Source organism: Dipodomys ordii, unplaced genomic scaffold (assembly GCF_000151885.1).
Source record: "Dipodomys ordii isolate 6190 unplaced genomic scaffold, Dord_2.0 Scaffold4, whole genome shotgun sequence".
Classification (NCBI taxonomy): domain Eukaryota; kingdom Metazoa; phylum Chordata; class Mammalia; order Rodentia; family Heteromyidae; genus Dipodomys; species Dipodomys ordii.
The window spans coordinates 15,758,326-15,772,013 of record NW_012267220.1 but is presented as its reverse complement, the minus strand read 5'-3'; the positions used below and the strand labels follow the sequence as shown (position 1 = coordinate 15,772,013).

The following is a 13,688-nucleotide window of genomic DNA, read 5'->3' as shown; positions in this document are numbered from 1 at the left end:
ATGGCAGAAAAGTCCATGAGACTCTATCTCCAAAATAACCAGCAAAAAGTAGGATTGGAGGCATGGCTCAAGTGCCAGTCAGATCAAGAAACCAAACTGAGTGTGTAAGGCCCTCACCTGACCCTGGTAAAAGGGAATAAAAGGCAATAAGCTATAAAAACCATAAAAACAAGTAGTAAACTTCTAAAGCTTAACAGAAACATATAGTAATGCTTGGAAAATAATGAACCTATGAATAAAATAGTGACTGGGGTTCCATATTGATAGGTAAAGATACTAGAAAATATAGACAGAACTACCTCTTATTAATCTTTAAAGAAATTCAGTAAGACTGGAAACTGTAACTCCTCTATAGATCACCTTTAAAATAACAATAAATACTAAAATAAATAAAAATTGGAAAAAAGATAATGGGAGCTAAATTAGCTGGTCTCAAGACAATTAAAAGGTAGATCATAAAAAGGACGATTTCAACTTATCTAAGTGTTAACGTTTAATTCAGGAAAATACTGTGTTGATTATATGCTTTCTCATAACAAACCTCTACCCCTAATAACAGTTACATTGTTTCCTTATTTTGTGGCTCAGGAATGTGGGCTGATGTCAGCTCTATTACTAATCTCAGCCTACTGCTATACACAGCCTAAGGGATGTTTGCCCTATAGAATCTCTGTTAAAATAGTTTCTGTGTCTTTTGTTTTTAATCCTCCAAGAGGTTAGCTTGGGCTACACATCACCAAAGTGTCAGGGATACTAGTGTGTGAGTTCTTTTAAGCTGTTGTTCCTATTGTGTTTCCTAATATCCCCTTAATCAAAGCAAATTATATGATCCATCTAGGAATAAAGCAGCAGCTTACATGTGGATTTTTTTAAATTCAAGTGTGTTTATTTGTTTCATTGCTTTAACCACTTACCACCATTAGATAAATTAATCAGTGTTCTAGTGGATCATCTGAATATTCAAACCAGTAGCATCTAGTGACATTGAAAATCTGTTTAAATTCACATTTCTAGTCCCAGGAGTTGAACATTTTTCTTAGTCTGTTTAGGAGACAAAAAGAACTCGATTGAGAACAGGATCAAAGGAGATAGTAGACAACTAATTAGGATAACCATTGGCAGATTGGAATTTATTAATAAATCCCAAACGTATCTATTTTCAAGTTATGAAACATAAAACAAGGAAATACAAACTCACCTCGATTTGCTCTCTAGTACTAGTGGATTGGAAAATTATAAAGAAAATAAATTGTGACTTCTTTATTTTTTTTAATTATTTTTTGTGAACACACTGTACAGAGGGGTTACAATTACATGGGCAGGATAATGTGTATATTTCTTATCAAGCATTGCAGCCTCCTCCTTTGTTTACCCTTCACATCCCTTCCCAGCCTCCCCCCCCCCCCCCCACCCAATCCTCCCCGCCTCCCCCCCCCTTCTTTTTTTTTATTTGTGTTTATTTTAGTCTAAATTTATTCCCATGCCATAAGTTTTTGTTTCTTCAGTTTCTTTGGGATACCTTTTTCTTCGGTGCAACCTCCTCCTCTGGTTTAGGAACAATTTGCTCCTTCTCAGTAAGGATCATCTCAATGTGGCAGGGGGAGCTCATGGATGGGTTAATCCTACCATTGGGCTCTGTAAATTCGATGGCGCATCTTAGGTGCTTTGTTCACCTGGATGTGTTCAATGACCAGGGATCTACATCTAAACCCTTCAGTTCTGCATTACTCTCCGCATTCTTAAGTATGTGCAGCAGAAATTCAGCACTCTTTTTGGGCCAGGGACCCTGAGTCCAGCCCCACTGTTTGGCCTGGGCACACCTGCCAACTCCACCATTGTAACGCCAGAATGGCACACATTGCTTCTTTAAGGTGACATCTTTCAGATACTTGGTTGCTTTTCGGATATGCATACCCTTGATGGCCTGGGCTGTTTCTCTGGTATTCTTAAAGTGTACACGAAGATTGGAACCTCTTCACTTGCATGATTTTGTGGGGTTTTCTGGGTCTAGAGAGTAGCGAACCATTTTCACAGGTCACCTCTGGCCACTTACAGGAAGAGAAATTGTGACTTCTTAATAACTAATTTCTCCAAAATACAAATTAGCCAAAACTCTTTGAATTCATCTATATGCTATTAAACTGTATTTGTTATAGTTCAATTATTGAGTAAATGCTTGTCTGAATAATGCAGATAATTATTAGGGTCTGAATAATTTATTATGATCTGAATTGTTATAGCTCCTACAAAATTCCTACAATGAAATCTAGTCATCAATGTGTTGATATTAGGAGGAGGGCTGCTGAAGGTTATTAGGTCACAAGGGCAGTTTACATGACAGGATCACTGCCCTCATAAAAAGACTATATCTCTTAGACCACATGAGGACAGACAGAAAAGAAACTATCTCTGAACCTGGAACCAAGCCCTCGCTAGACAATCTATTAGCATCTCGGTCTTGAACTTCCCAATCTCCAGAACTGTGAGAAACAAAGGTTTGTTGTTGTTCATAAGCCAACAAGATTTTGTTGTAGCAACCTGAGTGACTAACACCTGGGATAAGATGATGCTTACAAATTGATAGCCCCCTCCAAAATAGTCAAAATTACTTTTAAGATCTACACTTTCAAATCGTTTTTTTTATTGTGGTAAAATATACACAATATAAAATTTGTTACTTAACAAGCAGTTTTATTTTTTTCATCAGCATCTATTAATTGTACTAAAGGATTTCATTGTGGTATTTCCATACATGCATTTGATATACCTTAATTGCTGTATTACATTCTTACTCCTCCTCCTTTAAACAATTTTTGTTTCATTCTATTTTTATACATCCATATAAAGTACTTTGGTTATATATATGTACAGTTTAGTAACATTAAGTAAATTTGCATTGTTTTGTAATTATCACCATTATCATCTCCAAAACATTATCAATTCATACTTAAACCCTATGTCCATCAAATAATTCCCATTTCCTGGGAGCCAGGATTCTGCTTTTTGACTTTATGAATGTGATAATTCTGAATAACCTCATACCAATTATACAATACCTGTCCTCTTGTATCTTATTTCCCTATACTACTAGTAGAGTATCTTTAAAGTTCATCCATGTTATTTAGCCTGTATCAGAACTTTATTCATTATGGCTAAATGTCTTTTTGTACATATATAACCACATATACAACATTTTATCTGTGTGTTGATGGATGTTTGGGTTTTTTCTACCTTTAAGCTATTAGGAATAATGCTGTTATGAAAGCATACAATTATGTTTGACACCCTATTTTGATTATGTTAGATATATATATATATATCTAACATAATATATATATATATACCCTGAAGTATATATAATAATTGGCTCAATATAATTTTCATTGTTTAACTTTTCGAAGAGATGCTACATGGTTTTCTGTTCTATTTTACATTCACATAAGCAGTACACAAGGGTTAAAATACCTATACAGCTTAGACAATCCTTTTTTGTTACTTATTTTCTTTTCAGGAAGCATCTTTAAAATATAGCCACCCATGCAGGGGTGAAAGGTAATACACTAGTGTCAAAAGTTTCATAAAGCAGAATTGAAATGAAATCCTTTCATTTAGCCAACAAAAAATAACAAACGATTCTTTTTATTTACTGGCACAGAAATAAAACTTGTTTAGAAAGTACATTGTTCCTTGTCTGGGATTCCTTAGGCTATAGTTAAATCTGTATTTCCTTAAGTTTGTTTTCTCACGTAAGTAATATTTTTTTCTCGGCACTTACTGTATTAGTATCCTATTGTTGCATAACAACACAATGTAAAGGTTCAAAACAGCACAGATTTATTGGATTATATTCTAGAATTCATATTATAATTCTGGAATTTAAAATCAAGATGTCAGTCAGCTGTGCTACATTCTTTCAGAGGAGAATCCATTTCCCCTCCCTTTTCAGCTTCCAGAGGTAGCCTGCATCCCTTGGCTCATTGCCTCTCCCCCACATCACTCCAGTCTCATTTTTATAGTTTTGAACTTTTTGTCTCTCCTCTTATAAGGACTCTAGTGATGTGAATAATTCAATTTTTTTTCATTTTGTGTGTCCAATCACATCACATAAATCCCATTTGCCGTGTGAAGCAACATATTCATGTGTTCTGGGGATCAGAGGTGGTGGACATTTTGGGGGTGCCGTTATTCCACGGTGTCAACCATATGTCTGATTGTTCAAATGCAAGAAAGTAGAGCACTCAATACATTATGAAGAATATGTACACCGATACTGGGCCTTGAATTCAAGGCCTGGGCACTGTCCTTGAGCTTTGGAGGGGTGGAGCACCAGTTCGGGGCTTAACCTCAGGGCGTGGGTACTGTCTCTGAGCATTGCTGCTCAAGGTCTAGCCCTCTATTATTTGAATCACAGCTTCACTCCCAGCTTTCTAGTGGTCAATTAGAAATGAGAGTTCTGATTTTCTTGCTGACTTTGAACCATGATACTCATATCTCAGCCTCCTGAATAGCTAGGATGAATACCGTGAGCCACCAGCTCTGGCATCATTTTTATTTTAGATGGTCTTAGCTACACCTACTGGACCCGTAGGAGGGCTTTCCCTGGTGCAGAGGACTGGTGTGCTAATATTAAAATACCATGAAGACGGGGCTGGGAAGGTGGCTCAGTGGTAGAGTGCTTGCCTTGCGTGCCTGAGGCCTTGGGTTCGATTCCTCAGCACCACATAAGCAGAAAAAGGAAGTGGCGCTGAGGCTCAAGTGGTAGAGCGCCAGCCTTGAGCTGAAAAGCTCAGGGGCAGCGCCCAGGCCCAGAGTTCAAGCCCCACGACCCATTTCACTTACTGTCACTTGGTAAATAATAGTAATAACAACAGGACCGAAACAGCTTTCCCCATTCAATAACCCACGCTCACAACCCACCACTCCAGGTCGGAGAGAGACTGTGAATGTATCCAAGGCAGGCAGGCCGGCAGGGAGGCCTGGGCTGACCTTCCCCTCCCGCGATTGCTCTGTGACGCCGCAGGCAGTAGCGACACGCGCGGGACCCCGCCGTCCACCGCACCCCTCCGCAGGGTTCGAGACTCCCAGGCTTTCCCTCCTTCCCATTTCGACATCTTCCGTTTCCGGAAGCCGCAGCTTGGTTTACGGAGCTCGGGGGACGCGCGCGCGCGCGCGCCGCCGGGAGCAGGGAGCTTGCCGGGTCTAGGGAGCGCGCAGGCGCGTGTGCGTGCGTGCGTACGTGCGTGCGTGCGTGATAAGGTACGAGCGAAAGCGCGAGCCAGCCGCGAACGCCCCTCGCGGCGTTCCAGGAGCCGTAGCCGCCACGGCTCCCAGGTGAGCGTAGCGCGAGCCCCTCCTTCCTCCCTGCCGCGGTGCGCCCGCCACCCTTCTTCTCCGTTCGGGATCCGTTTCCCGGGTCCGGAGCTCAGGAGCGGCTGTGAGCCGTCGGGGTGGGTACGGGGGAAGCGTGGCGCGGAAGCTCGGGAGGCGGGCCCGCAGTGGTTCCCCGCTGTTTGCCCTGCGACCTCCCAGCCCGGCCCCCCCCCCCCAGCTCGGAGGTGCGGGGTGGGGGGTAACCAAAACAAAGCTGGAGGAGAATGGCTGTCCTCCCTCGGCACACGTGAGGCGGCGTGCAGTTGGCTCGGGCGGTTTGCTGCCCGCCCCTGGGTGCTCGAATCCGGAGGACCTGAGGTGGTGGTGACACGGTGGTCGTGCAAAAACTGGTGGTGACTGGGTTTTCCAGTGGGGAGGGGGCGGGGGGAGGGGGCTCTTCTTGGGAAGTGTGATGTCAGCTGGACAAAAATGACGTCTTTTCTTAAAAAAAAATTCCAGGGTCTTTTATATATTAATGTGTCATGCAAGCACTAATCTTTCTTTTGCTTTCTCTGCATGAGTTCCAGAGGACGGTCCCAAGTGACTCCCAGGCAGCTTTGGCAAAAACCTACTGTGATCCAGCACCTGAGAGAGGGGTTATTGTGGTCTGACGAACTATTAATTCATTTGATTTTTTTTTTTTTTACCCTTTCCCTATGCGGTCTAGAGAGAATCATAAGTCCGTTGTGAAAAACCACTGCTTCTCTTACTCTGATGTGAATCGAGCCTAACACTGAAGTAAATGTTAGCAAAAGAATCGCTTAGTGGATAGTATTGTCAAGATACGTTTTCCTGGAAATTCAATGATAGAGAAGTCTTGAAGTCCTTACCGTAAGCCTTGTCTTTGTAGATATTGTGAATGTAAATTTATACCTGAAAAGTTTCCCAGACACCAGACAGCACACCACCTCTCATGAACTATGGCCACTTAGGGCAGCAGGTGGCTCGGTGCATAACAAAATGTGCATAAAGGAGGTAGTTCTGGCTTGTGTATTTGTGGAGGGGGTGAAGGGACAGGGCAGAAAGCAATAAAAGATACTAGGTTGGAAACTATTTGTTGGGTCCTAATTAAATGGCCTAGGAAACATGAAAATGAACTAGGCATCAGAAGCTCCCATTCAATAAGGAAAAGGTTGTGGGTTTGGGGTTGGGAGGGGGGTGTTGCTTGCTTTTTTAGCCAGACCTTGCTAAGTTACAGAGGCTTATCCAGCTCCTGGAGTCTTAATAATCCTCTTATCTCTCAACCTTCCAGATAGCTAAAACTACATTAAAAGAGAAAGACAGATTAATGGGAGAAAAATACTACACACTTTCATTTGATGTTAATTTTTATGGACCTGGGGTCTTCCTGGAAAAGAAAGCAAAGGCATCGCCCCAAGAGTTCATGTAAACAAAGATTGATAAAGTTATGGAGGCAAGAAAAAGGAAGAAGGGGGGTTTATTCCTCTAGGGAATTTAAACTGTGAGAGTTAATTAGGAGAACCATAATAAAAGCCATTTTAGCAAGCTTTATTTTTGCAAGCCCATCTCAGTGTCACCTTTCTTATTCATGGCCAGAAAAACTGAGGAGTCTTCATTTTTCACAAGTTGCTGCTAGGAGAGGGCCTCTTTCTATATTTGTTTATTCTCAATTCAGCTGAAAATGATCTTTATGCTAAATAAAGATCACAAGAAAGATGGGAAATAGGGATGAAAACTAGGGATTTCAAGGAAGATTCTATGGTCATTTTACTTGTGGGTAAACTTTAGAATTTAGACCTATTAGGAAATTAGGAAAGACGCTTTTCTCCTAATGTATAATCATTTGTAGCATCCCAGCAAGTGCTCATTCAGTTTTTGCTCCAGCCTGTCTAGCGTCTTAAGGTTTAAGTCTTACAAAGTAGCCCATTCTATTTTTGAGGCATTCCTTTGTTAAAATAGCTTTCTTTATTTACTCCATCTTTTGATTCAAGTGTTTAACCCCTGAAACTACAAATAAACCCTCTAGAATCCTTTCTGATATCACAGTCCTGAAATGAAAAGTTCTGCCATTTCCTTTCCTTTTTTTATGAGCCCCTTGTGTTTATGACTTAGATTCTAGGAATTTTACTGTATGTCTCCAAAATAGATCATTTAAGAAGTTGCTTTACCAAACAAAATGCAACCAGTTTGGGACTGTATACTACTATCCTAGTATGATTTAAGAGCATAATATTTTGGTTTCTAAGTTACAGTTTGTCCTTTGGTGAGCTAATCTAGCTCCTTTTTCTTTTTTTGGGGGGGTGTGTGGTCGTGGGGCTTGAACTCTGGGCCCGGGCACTGTCCCTCAGCTCTTCAGCTCAAGGCTAACGCTCTACCACTTGAGCCACAGCACCACTTCCAGCTTTTTTCTTTTTGCTTATGTGGTGCTGAGGAATCAAACCCAGGGCCTCATGCATGCAAGGCAAGTGCTCTACCACTGAGCCACCTTCCCAGCCCTCTAGCTCCTTTTTCAAATGAACCTTTTTCTTTCTTTTGAGAGAAGTTCTCACTAGATATCCCTGGTTGGCTTGGATCTCAGCATCAGGGGTGTAATACAGCACATCACTCATTTCTTCATTCATACAAGGGCAAAGTATTTCTTGAGTTTTATGACTCCTCTAGGCCTGCATTAGTCAAGTTGTAGAAAACTTGTTTCAAGTCTAATTGGGGCACTATGAGGGTAGGGGTTGGGAAAAGTATCAACACTACCACAGTGTGCCATATGTTATTATAGATTTTTTTTACATAGATCTCTTGTAAAATTTTCAAGGATTACTAACAAATTGTTGTTATGTATGTCTCTCTCTTTTTCTCTTTCTCTCTCTCTCTCTCTCTCACACACACACACACAGACACACACACACGGAATACTGTAAACATCAAAGTCCAAAATTGCCAGTGTCTATACTGGAAAATACTGCTATCTTTGGAAAAGGATTTTAATCATAAGCTCAGCCAATACTTAGTTTGGAATTCAAAAGTCTTCTTACCTAGGGCTATTGGTTTATTTAATTTGTGGTAAAAAATATAATTTGTTCACTTTAGTAGAGGAAAACAGTACATAGCAAATCCATCCAGTAAGATTTATGACAAACTGCAAAACTGATTTTTTTTTCTTAGCAATATGACTAAACAGGTCCCATATGTTCGTGTGTGTGCTGCTCATTGGGGCTTGAATTTATGGCCTGGCATTGGTCCTGAGCTTTGGTGCACAAGGCTAGTGCTCTACCACTTGAGCCACAGCTTCATTTCTAGCATTTGTGTGGTTAGTTGGAGATCAGAGTCTCATAGACCTAACTGCCTGTGCTAATGTCAAACCATGATCCTCAGATCTCAACCTTCTGAGTAGGATTACAGGCATGAGCCACTGGTACCCTTCAACAAGGTCTCATTTTCCTTGTAAAAATTACTACTGGGCCACCAAAAAAATCATAGATATTATATAAATAAATGTATTTTGATTTTTACATGGTGTTCTACTTTAACAATTAGTGTGATATACTCAAATAATTTGAAGATACATTAAAAATATAATTACAGAGGTATTCATAACCATGAAGTAAAGTTAAAAGGAGTATAATCACAACTCTTATTCTAATTTGGTTTCCAAGGTCAATTATTTCACAAAGAAGTAACTTTTCTAGATGTTGGAAAAAAAAAACTGTCCAACCTTCATTTAGTGGTTATTATTTGTGAACTCTGGTGGACAGAATGGTCATAATCTCTTATCCTCTTTATGTTTGTGATACTGATGATCACAGCATCCTGCCTAACTTGTTTTTCCTGTGTCATTCTGCTCATAAATTTATATTCTTAGGGTTCTTTGTTTTTATTTTTTATAGCAATACTGGAGTTTGAACTCATTCTTAGGGTTTTTTGTTTTTATTTTTTATAGCAATACTGGAGTTTGAACTCATTCTTAGGGTTCTTTGTTTTTATTTTTTATAGCAATACTGGAGTTTGAACTCCAGGCCTTGTGCTTATTGAGCAAGCATTCTATCCCTGAGCCATAGTTTAAGGCCTGCAATTTAAAGTCCATCTATAACTATAACTTAATGTCTACCTATGAAGTTTATGGCATTGTTTTGTGTCTGTTTGGAAGATTACACAATTATTTTGGTGCAGGGCCTGATATTATCCCAGAACTGCTATGCTCAAGGCTACGGCTGTACTACTTGAGGCACAGCTCCACTTCCAGCTTTTTGGTGATTAATTGGAGATAAGATCTCATGGATTTTCCTACCTAAACTGACTTCCAACCACAATCCTCAGATCTCTGCCTCCAGAGTAGCTAGGTTTACAGGCTTGAGCCACCAGCACTCAGCTTTAATTCTACTTTGTTACTCAACATTGATTTGAAGATCTTGGATTATCCTTTTTAACCAATGAGAGAGACACACACACATTTGATTTATCTGTATTGTAGGTATTGAAATTGTTTCTAGCTCATTGCTCTTAAAAACATAGCTCTCTGACTGGACATTGATGAAAACGAACTAAGCAACTCAAGGGCAGTGATGGGAGGGAGGGAATGAGAGGGAAAGAGGAAACAGCTAACACTAAGCAAAAGGAAAGAAATGTCCATACCACCCAATGTGGAAAAAATAATTGTATTGTCAAAGCTCACAGAATTCACAAACTTAGCTGGGCGCCAGTAGCTCACGCCTGTAATCCTAATGACTTAGGAGGCTGAGATCTGAGGATTGCAGTTCAAAGCCAGCCTGGGTAGAAAAGTCCGTGAGTCTCCAATTAACCACCAGGAAACCGGAAGTGGCGCTGTGGCTCAAGTGGTAGAGCACTTGCCTTGAGCTGAAGAGCTGAGGGACAGCACCCAGGCCCAAAGTTCAAGCCCACGACTGAAAAAAAAAAAAGAATTGACAAACTCTGTATGCCACAATAATGACAATTTGTCTCATGAAGGTTAGATTAACTATCACTATCTCACAATACTGAAATTTTTGTAATCACTTAATCACAATAAAAAAAATTATAAAAACAACGGGGCTGGAAATTGGCTCAGTGGTAGAGCGCTTGCCTTGTATGCCTGAGGCCCTGGGTTCGATTTCTCAGCACCACATAAGCAAAAAGAAAAAAAGCCAGAAGTGGTGCTGTGGCTTAAGTGGTAGAGCACTAGCCTTGAGCTGAAGAACTGAGGGACAGCGCCCAGGCCCAGAGTTCAGGCCCCACGACCGGACCCAAAAAAAAAAATTATAAAAACAAAAAACATAGCTCTCTGATAGAAACTCTTTTACATAAAATCCAGGGTCACACAGCCAGAAAGTAGCAGAATCCTACTGTAAGTCTATGTATCAATATTTTCAAATACTATGTATCAATATTTTCAAATAATATTTATTGCCCAAACATTATCACAGTAACAGTAGTGAAAATATTTATTTATTTATTTGATTGTCAATTTTTCTTCTATCAGGTTAATCCCCTTCACACAAGTTTTGCTTATATATATATTGTATTATAAAAACAACTGTATTTTCTTTTTCATGCTAGCATATTATCTAACCAGATTTACAAACTGTTTAAATATCATATGATTAGTAGCCATAAGGTCTCTCTTTTAGCTGCTCAACTCCAATTGTAGTGTAAAAGCTGTTTTTTGAGTTTTTCTTTTGAGTGTTTGCCCGTGACTAGCTAAGCAAGCTTTCTTATAACTAAGCTACACCCCAGGTTCCCTCTTAAAATTTAATTTTGTAATGTAAAGACAGCATTTATCTATGCTATACATCTTTGATCTTAATAAGTACTAGACATAAATTTGATAAGCTAATATTTCTTAACTTTTAAGGTATACTTTCACACATTATGTTTCTGTTTAAATTTTATGCAAAAACTTAAAAACCCAACTTGTATTTGGTCAGTGATAACTTAGCTTATAGAAAATATTAAATTTTCTGTCAGATGCCAGTGGCCCTCATTTGTAATCCCAGGAACTCAGGAGGCTGAGATCTGAGGATCAAGTATATAATGTATTTGTGTACATATTTAGGTCTATGTACAAATATATATAATGTATATATAACCATTTCCCTGAACAGTGTACATCATTTGCAAACCTGTTTACTATCACAGTTTTTCTTATTATATAAACCTCAAATTCCTAACAAGATTCACTCATAAATCTTAATAGGAAATGTTCCTAAGCATTTAGACTTTGCTTATAAACCTAAAAATCCATACTTATTCAATCATGAAAAATCCATTAAGTATTTAAAAGTAGATTACAGTTTGATTTTTATAACTCTAAGGACTAAGTTGAGTGTAAGTGGTAGAGTGTTTGCCTAGCATGCTGAAAGCTTTGGTTTGATCTTCAGTGCCACAAAAATAAAATTTATAAATCAAGTGTACAAGAGCCTCTTAAAGGCTGACAAATTTTCTTGTAAGTGGTAATAAAATATAATATCATACATAGTGAACCTATTTAACTGTCACACCATTAATACAAGTTGATCTTCCCTTAGATTATGATGCTTCTCTGCTTTGCTATAGGATGTCCTGGTTAGTGCAGATTATACATTATATAATCTTTACTGTCCAATTTGCTTTACTGAAATTGGTCCTAATTTGAATACATGAAGTACAGAGTTGCATTGTTGGCTACATGATTCTTGTTGGAGGTATTTATATGTCTTTTCACATAACGGATATTCCCTTTGAATGTCATTATGGACTCATGGCTTGCCACAGAATATTTTTTTTATTACTACATATATATGCGTTGGGATTCATGAGGGTTTTGCCTGCCTGTGTAGTGATACCACTTTAAATGGCATAATGGTTAACTTAGTTGGATTGATAAATACCTGATATTACTATGACACATTTCTGGGTATGTCTGTGAGGACATTTTCAGAGAGAATTAAATAAGGGAGTAAGACATCCTGAATGTGAGCAGAACTATTCTATAGGATGAAATTAAAACAGAAAGCCCACTATAGCCCAGATACTCTTTTCATCTCATCGACCATGAGATGAGTGGCCTCTACCACATTGCTTCATTTGCTATGTGTGAACTACTCTGGTCTCCCTGCCATGATAAACTTAAATATCTAAAACCATGAGCCAAAATAAATAATTCCTTTAAATTGCTTCTACCAGGTGTTTTTGTCACAATGCCAGAGCTAACACAAATTGAATCCTTTATTTTATTACCACTATTCCAGGAATATTTGAATATTGTGCTTTCTGGCAACAGTAGATGGTCTAGTAATATGCTTGTTTTTCTTTGCTGGCTTCCAGGGAATCCTGTGCATTTATAGGGGAGAAATCAATCTCTGAACTCAAGATTAGTAATAGATAATGATACACTGCTTCTAAGGCCACTCTAGTAATTCTAAACATTTTAAAAACTTTAAACTCTATAGTAATAATTCTAGTTTAATTCAAATTGTTTTAGGTATTAAGATTTTTATTTATTTATTTATTTATTTGGTAGGTCCTGAGGCCTGAACTCTGGGCCTGGGCACTGCTCCTCAGCTCTTTAGCTCAAGGCTACTGCTCTACAACTTAAGCCACAGTGCCACTTCTGGCATTTTTTTGTTTATATGGTTCTGCAGAATTGAACCCAGGTCCTCATGCATCCAAGGCAAGCACTCTACCACTGAGCCACCTTCCCAGCCCCATTTAAATATTTAATTATTTTTTAAATTAAGATTTAAATTAAATATTTTATTATTTAAATAATTGTACCTATAAAACTTTATAGGTCAGCTGGGTGCCAGTGGCTCATGCCTGTAAGCCTAGCTACTAAGGAGGCTGAGATCTGAGGATCATGGTTCAAAGCCAACCCTGGAGGAAAGTTCGTGTGACTCTTAGAACCAATAAACCACCAGAAAACCGGAAGTGGCACTGTGGCTCAACTGGTAGAGTGCTCCCCTTAAGCTGAAGAGCTGAGGGACAGCACCCAGGCCCAGAGTTCAAGCCCCCCCCCCAAAAATGTATAGGTCAACAAGTAAGTTAAAGTTTACGACAAAAACAGGTCTCTGCCCATTTATTCTACTGTTTAACTTAATATTTAAAAAGTATGCTTTGTTTTTTCTATTTTTTGATGGTTATTGGCTGTCTGCTAGAAAATGTCTCTTATACAAGTCTCCCTTTAAGGCAGTGAGAAATAATATACTCTTCCCCTATAATCTTGCCTATGTATTTATATGACAGATTATGATAATAATCAGAAATTTGACTCTAAGCTATGTGTACAGTCTATGTAAGCATTAGCTTTTATTCCTCAATGAGAAAAGATGGGGGAACTTTTAATAGAACAAAAAAGTATTAAAACATGAGATTTTGTTAGTGTCCATTAT

General features: G+C 39.0%; 1 protein-coding gene and 1 pseudogene across 1 annotated transcript in view; one reads left to right on the top strand and one right to left on the bottom strand.

Moving 5' to 3' along the window:
* Positions 1–1,472: 1,472 nt before the first annotated feature.
* LOC105991298 lies at positions 1,473–2,062 on the bottom strand (annotated as a pseudogene).
* Positions 2,063–5,254: 3,192 nt separating this feature from the next.
* Positions 5,255–13,688, top strand: part of Cfap97 (cilia and flagella associated protein 97) — a 29,418-nt gene continuing 20,984 nt past the window's right edge. Inside the window, exon 1 of the mRNA XM_013025961.1 lies at positions 5,255–5,331. The gene's annotated coding sequence lies outside the window, so the exon portion shown is untranslated. The remainder of the gene's footprint in view (positions 5,332–13,688) is intronic.